Here is a 7,728-nt window from a genome sequence, read left to right as displayed (position 1 = left end):
GCTGAGCTGTGATGGCTCTTATAGAGAAACACGTGGGCGGTGTATGAAATATAATCCAGATATTGTATTTGTTAGTGACATGTGTAACTAGGTAGGGTAAGATACTGTCATTTTGATATTTAAGTTCCCCTGAACCACTTTTGGGTCATAGTATGGCGCTTGATGCTCAATATTGTGTCAAAGTGAAGACTTCTTTAGTTTTGTGAAAGATCAAACTAGTAACTGTGTTGCCTTATGCTATTTTTTATATGAAAAGGCCATTCTGATTTCTTGTCTTAAGTTTGGAATTATATATAGTGGATCTTAAGAGGCCTATAGGCTACTGTGTCTTTCAGTTGGTATGCTGATAGTTATTTTCATGATTTTCTACCATCAGGCTGACATTTGATCACATCCTTACATTCTAATCCTATTTGGAAGGCTGTTCACCGTGGCAAAATGCGTTTTGCGATTATCTTAACACTATCTACAAGCAAAGGAGAGCTAGAATCTGTAACACACAAACATACTGTATGCTTAGTCACTTTCTGTACATAAGCATGGCCCTGTATAGTCTGTTGTTAATGTGAATGTGATGCACATTTTGCACATTGTGTAGGCCTAAATGTGCAGTAAATTCACATATCTGTTCTCTTCATATTCCCACATCCTCCTTTATTGCATAAATAGCTATTTTTTAGAATTTCAATACTTATTTTGTTCTGCATATATGTCATATTGTTGGTATATTTTTCTATCATACATATTCTGGGTTCATTATAGTTTTGTGTGATCTTAGAGAAAGGGGGAAACCATTCGAGACAACACAGGATAATTTTGACGGGGATGAATGGGGCTGAAAAAGTAGCCTGCATGGTCAATCCATACTGGTTAATTGAGGCAGTTAGGGTACAGAGACTTAAAAGCCTTAGCCCTCCTTGACGCTGATGGCTGTCCAATAAGGGACCCTCAGTAGGGCCCTCAGGGCTTTTGATAGGGCACTCGCCAGTGTCCTCAGGGGCTGTTTCACCCCCCACAATAAACAGGCAGCCCTTTGTCACCATGGGTAGGGGGGTCTGGAGGGTTGCTCCTCGTTATTATTTTCTAAAGTAATTACACCTTATTATCTGTGTTTACTTTAGCGGGGGTGCGAGCGTGCAGGTGTGGGCCGTTCGACAGTGAGTTGGCAGTGATGGGTCTCGCTGGTGAACGCACCCCAGAGAGTCTCTTTTTTTTAATACTCTCTCCATCTCCATCTCCATCTTTACTTGGAGGTTTTTGGGGGTTTTAGTAGAGGTATTGTAGCCCCGCCGCTAATTTCAGCCCCACAAAAGAAACGTGCAATTAGGGCTATTATAGTAGCAGCTGCATGCTCCCTAGCTGTGCGACGACGGCCGCCTGTCTTCTCCCTGGCTCTGTGGTGGAGGGAGAGGAGAGGAGCAGGGAGAGCAGGGCCTGCAGCGGTGAGCAGAGAGCCGGAGCGGTCACAGTAGCCTCCAGTGTCTGCAGACGGGGAGGAAAATATAGCTCAGGAGGCCGGTGTGTGTCTTCAGTGTCGACACAGCGGGGTTTCTCGCCCACAGGCTCGCGGGCCCCGAGAACAATGGATCTGCCATCTCCCAACGTGAAGTGTTATGAAATAGTCCTCGCCACGGCTCCATTGGCTGGGCTCTTGCACGGAAGTCATGTGGTCTGTGGATCTGCGTGGGCTTGGGCAAAAACGATTATCGAATAAGGAAATGCTTTTTTGAAGATTCTAGTCCTTCGGAAAGACACATGCATCGGTTTACAGAATTGACAGTTAAATTAAGGCTGCGTTGAGCATTTTCTGCATCAGATGGGTCATGGCTTTGAGTGTAATTTGTTGAAAGTATGATGGATGGCTTGGATTTCTGTAAGAAGACCAAAATTCGCCACCGCTAATAGGCTACTACATTTGAAGTTAAAGCCTGTGGACTACTTATCAGGACAAGGAACCATTTGACAAAGACCTTAAAAAACTATCCTTTTAAAATCCTATAATATCCTTGACCAAATTCAAAATGAAACCCTTCGCTGATGTCAAAATGCTCAAAAGAAGCAGAACGGTGCTCAGTTTTCTCCTACTGAAACGGTTGCGTTTATGGTAAGTCAATCAATATCAGCCACAGCGAACCCATGTACATGTCAAGGTGAATCACACGGGTCACAAAGGAACAACAAAAACGTTTACACAAATTAAAGTGATGAGAAGAGGGATAACAGAGAAGAAAGCTGAAAAGCCTGGCGGTCTGTGCCAGGTTGAATATCGGGGGCCTACGGAGGCCCTCATGGCGTCGAACACAAGGGACCAATCTTACGCTCCCAGCACAAACAAAATGGTCACGGGTCCTCCTCTGTTGCTCTCACTTACCGATTCTCTCACCTCGCTGACTTTCCAACCCTTAGAATAATCATATGGCCCAGGGCCTTTGGTTTCCAGGGCATAGGCAGATCTCTGTATCTCTTATGTCTGACTCAGTTCAGTTGATCGACACGTGCCGGCCGCCTTTTCTTGTTTACCGCATTCATCAAATGCACTTGGCAGCAAAAAATCATTTCTCTTTACTGACAAACGGTGTACATCTAATCAGTAGCAGCAGCTGGAACGTTGTCATTCAACTACAACACGGGCTGTGTACTCAGGAGAGCTGTTGGGCTGTGATATGCAGTTGATTGTTTGGGATAATAACTAGTAGTAAACAGGGATTTCATATTTTCCCAGAGGAGAACAAGAGACCGTCTGTCAGATGGTTGTCAGGGTGTTTTCAGTTGCCAACATTTAGTTTTAAACAGTCAACCTGAGCAGCGCTAACAGATTTCCACTTTCATCTTACAACCTTCAATTCCAAAATCTGAAAGACACTTTGAAGTGCAGAACGAGTCCCTCCAAATATGAACTGATGCAAAACAGCGAGTGGCTCAAGAAATCAGCACCGCAAGGGGAAGATTAAAAAAGAAAAAAGCTAGTATGGGCGTCCATCCACAGGCAGAGGAGGAGGATGGACGCTGTTTTCAGGATGAAAGCCGCTCTTGCAGCCTCGGTCTTACTGGCATCCATTTCACCTCATTAGGACCCTGGGACTGAGAGTCGACAAAACGCTGAGAGAAATCATTTTGCCGGGGGAGTGTGGCTGGGCTAAATTGGCCTCTGGTTCAGTGCGAGGGCCCCCGCTGTGCCGAGCGGAAGAGCAGGGCCTGGTTGGCAGTAGGGGCAGGCCCAGGCAGGGCAGGCTGGGAGGCCCCATGCTGGGACCCCCTCCCTGCCTCTGACAAACACGGCAGTGGATAATCTCTCCTTCAGGGACTCGGCCCAGCGCTGTGGGGCTGAGAGGGAAGGGGGCTGTTATACAGCACAGTGCAGAAGAACTGCCTCAGTGTGTGTGTGTGTGTATCACGCTGTACACCACAAACACATCTTACATGCACACACACTCTTGTTCGCATTGTGTGAACTGCCAATGCACACGGCTTATATACATCTCTCCAATCCCCCATGTGCACAAACTTTCTCTCTCCCTCTCTTTCACACACACACACACACACACACACACACACACACACATCTGCTCAACAAAGGCTTTACAAAAAACAAGGCTGTCCAAAAGAGTATGCTAGTTTACAATCGAACATGAATATCTCAGTAGAAAAAAAAATCTGTTCAGCACTTGACACTTGAGTAATATTATGCAAAATCCATGCAGTCTAAAATACATGTGGAGTGTGTCATTGGGCAATAAGCCATCCATTACAGGTAGGTTAAGTGTTGCGTTGGCAAGGGGATCAATAACCCTGACAAAAACTGTTATTTGAAGACATTATAGCCAAACTCTGACCCAAGTCAACTTCCAAAATATATATTTAGTCTGAAGCATCAAAGAATAATTGCTATTTTCAAGTGATATTGAGAGGGTTCTGTAGCCTGAGAGCAGTCCCAGGACCAGGTGACACTGGGGAACATGGGCTAGTTCTCTGCTAATGACCATTTAAGCATCAGTAAAATTTAGCCATCGTTAAGGCAAGATTAATTGGGAATCACGGGGGCGACCATGTGTCATTCACTTAATATTAGTGTTTCCACAGTTTTGCTAATGTTTGCATGGTGATTACCATAAAACCAAATAATGCAATTCAGTTTCTACAAATTAGAGGACTAAGACTATTCTCAATATCAGGTTAAATAAGAATTATCATTAAACTCAGCAACTCACAAAAGGACAATGTAAACAATGCAGTGAGTAAACTATAGCATCTTTATTATCCATTAACTGCATTTACTAAACTAATCACAACTGCATTAACAAAACTGACGTAGTTGGTCAATAAAAACACCCAAAGGGACAATTTTCTCCAAACACTTGCGTCAATATTTCTTACAAAAAAAAAAGGAAGCAAATTAACATCCTCCAATCTCTGTCTGCCGTGTGTGGTCAGCCAATAATATTCAAACATGAATGTCCATATCCAACGTCAACGAATACTGAAGGGCCTCGTCAGTTGCTATGACGTCTCCATCTTGTAACCATGCTTTTCCAGCTCCGCTCTGCAGGGAGGAAAAATAAAATAAAAAGATCAAGTCAGTAGAGATGATTACAGGTGGGTGGTTCAGGCATAAGTACCCTCTGCTATTGATTGTGAGAACCATTAGGAGATGGGAGTGAAAAAATATATATATTGCCTAATGCATGCAGCTATGGATTTGATGATTACACATACATGGCAGCTATGCCCTTTAACAATAATGACATCTTCTAGAAATTACTTAATAGCATGGCTATCATAATTGGTCTCCATAAAACAATGGTATATTACTGTCTGAAGCATACTTAAATAAAAACAGGCCAGCTACTTGTCTATCAACAGTTATTGATTATTCAATAAGTATGAGTGTAAACAGTGCAAGCCTTCACAGCAGAACAGAGCCTGCGATGTTAACTTTGATGTGTAGCCTAATGCACAACTCTACAACGAGGTAACACTGTAAAACTTTACATAATAAAGTTACTTTTGGACATTTGGGTCCTATGTCATCCTTATTTTTGTCGTTTTCAAGATGTTAACGGCACAATTTCAGATCTAAGGGAAGCCTGCAGCAGTTATAATTCAGCAGAATATGGTCACCAGATGCTCCTGAGAATTGCACTGAAAAATAGTCTGTATTGAAGCGGGACTGTACTAGGGCTGCACAATAAATACATTCTAAAAAAAATGAAATCACAATATTGTTTACAACAATTTCCAAATGGCAAGAGGCAGCAATATCTGATCAAAGGGACAGGTATCTCAGGTAGCTTCCTGAATAAGGTGTTTTGGTGCCATGCAGAATCCTTGGCCTACAAATCAAGTTGCACATCAGAGAAAACCCTCCATTTCAAACAGACCACATGCTATGCACTGGAGTCTCATTTTCCAATTCTTTTTGACCACATTTCAAGTGCTTAAAAAGAAATTATGCAGAAAACTAATAACATATTTACACATACATAGTATAATTAATCACAATAAGTCTACTTGTGTTGAGATGTTGACAGGTGCGGTTCTTATTTACTATAACAAATCTAAATTAATTTCAAAATGATACCGTGATTTTAATATTCTTTCCACTCCTATGAAGGTAAGACACTTGAAATAAACTGACACCTGAGTTCATCATATTATTGAGATGCCTTGTAAATGGCACCTCCCAGAAGATGATGTTAAAAAAAAAAAAAAATCTGCACATTTTTATATGGAATATTGCTGTTTCAATATGAATTGCAATACAAGTGAACTTACTGTTTTAGTGCTTAATTTTTTTTTAACTGTTTGAATAAAATTATTTTTTTCTCCAACATACACAGATTTTTAGGCTGGTCAGATCTAAAGCGCTTAAAGAGATCTCTGGGCAAATTTTACCACATCAAATCATTCAAGCATTACAGCAAAGGCAAGAGATGTGGAGATGAACCTGTGAGGCTCTTTCAATATGAAGCATTAGAAACGGTGTTTGTCCTAACCACTGAGGATGTGCTAAGGCTAACGATGTACTTGAAATGTACAAGTTTCTATCTAATCATGACCTTTATCGCCATGCCATACCTACTCTCTTAGAATTTGTTAATAAAGCACAAATTCAAAAATATATAAATAAGAGAAAGAAGAAATGGAGGCAAGTCCACTTGGTTTTACACTGATACTTAACATTAAGGTCACATTAGGTCACATCAATATTAGTAATAATGAACATCTTAATCCAAAGCATCTAATGGTTCTGTGAAACTTTGAAAGGTTTTAAAGACTTAGAAAATGTTAAAGCGACCAACTTGAATGTAAATGGCTAGTCATTCCATAATTGTAGTACTAATGAATGTGGGCCACTGTCACTAAGGACAAGCATATCTGGAACATGTTGGTTACTGGTGTCAAGTCTTGACTGTATGTCACAAAATGAATGAAGTAGCAGAGGATGTCCCATTTTCTGTATTCTGTGCAAGGGACTTGCATTGTGGTGTTGGCTCATGAGTTGACACTGAGTCCACATTAAAACAGCAATAAAGTGCTAATAGTGGGAGCATTTAGAAACATAAACATATGCAAATGTGCCTGGCATCTTGACTGTTTGATCTACTGTACTGAATACACTGATTGACTAGAAAGGAGTGTAGCTAAATATAATGAATGCTGTCATTCTCTGGTTACCTGAGTTGATTTGAGAAATCATCCTCTACATTGTCATCATCCCAGTTGTCTTCCCACACATGGGCATCCTCATCTTCATCCAGCCCCGTCCAATCTGGGAAATCAACAAATCACTAATGTTATTCAACAACCACAGATGTCAAATCTTCTCTCGACAGCTTGGCCTCATCCTGCTGATCAGAATGGTACTTTAACTAACAAGCAAGCACTGTTTACCTGCATAGCCGACACTGCAGCTTGTTGGCTAACACTAGCCAGTTAGCAAGCTAGCTACAGCTAACATTAGCCGGGATGTGCTAAACAGTCTACAGAGTGTAGAAAGTATCAAACACTAAACGTGAAATATCAAAAGCCGGTGACTCTGACATTAAAATAAAAGCTTCAATAGTTAACCAACTAGCTACCAGAGGGCTATGGCGTGTTTATTAGCAAGCTTGCTAACTAATGCTAACGTTAGCGTAGCTAGGCTAGCTGAGTCACTGTTGGAGGGCCCGGCATCGTAACAGGCTACTAGCATACTGGTTGTCAGTAAGAAGAATGAAAAGAGCGATTTGACATCCTACAATAAATGTATTATTTACCCTCGGCTGGGAACTCTTCAAACTCATCGTCCTCCTCTAATAACCCCAGGTCCACCGTCTGTTTCTTGTCTGACATGTCTGCTGGTCGTCGCTGTGTTGCTGTGAGTTGGTGAATGGCTTTCAGACGGAGGATTTGTGGGATATTGAAGCGGTTCAAGGGAGCAGTGATTGCGGTGATTGCGCAGGAAAACGCAGACAGCCCTATACGCTATGCAGCAGTACATACAGTAGCCTATGTGAGAATAACACTGGTCCCGTCTAATTTAATGAAAGAATGTAATACTAATCTGTACATCACTTTATATGGTTGTAGTGTCATGGAAATTTCTGTATGTTGTATTCAGTCAATAGCAGTAGTGACATGTCATGGTGGGCCAGGTAATGCATGGCTTGGTTATACAAATACCATAAAGCACATGTTTGATTGTTTTCCTTGTTTTCATTGCTACAGTGTGACTTGAGATGGAGTGGA

At 41.7% G+C, this 7,728-nt stretch overlaps 1 long non-coding RNA gene across 1 annotated transcript; it reads right to left on the bottom strand.

The window, feature by feature from the left end:
- Positions 1-4,229: 4,229 nt before the first annotated feature.
- On the bottom strand, positions 4,230-7,391 carry LOC139920723 (uncharacterized). The gene is made up of 3 exons (XR_011785059.2): positions 7,257-7,391; positions 6,676-6,769; positions 4,230-4,540 (listed from the first exon to the last, which is right to left on the bottom strand). It is a non-coding gene; the product is annotated as an uncharacterized LOC139920723 (long non-coding RNA).
- Between the last annotated feature and the right edge of the window lie 337 nt (positions 7,392-7,728).

The sequence above is a fragment of the Centroberyx gerrardi genome, chromosome 19 (assembly GCF_048128805.1).
Source record: "Centroberyx gerrardi isolate f3 chromosome 19, fCenGer3.hap1.cur.20231027, whole genome shotgun sequence".
Taxonomy (NCBI): domain Eukaryota; kingdom Metazoa; phylum Chordata; class Actinopteri; order Beryciformes; family Berycidae; genus Centroberyx; species Centroberyx gerrardi.
This window is presented reverse-complemented; position numbering and strand designations above follow the sequence as displayed.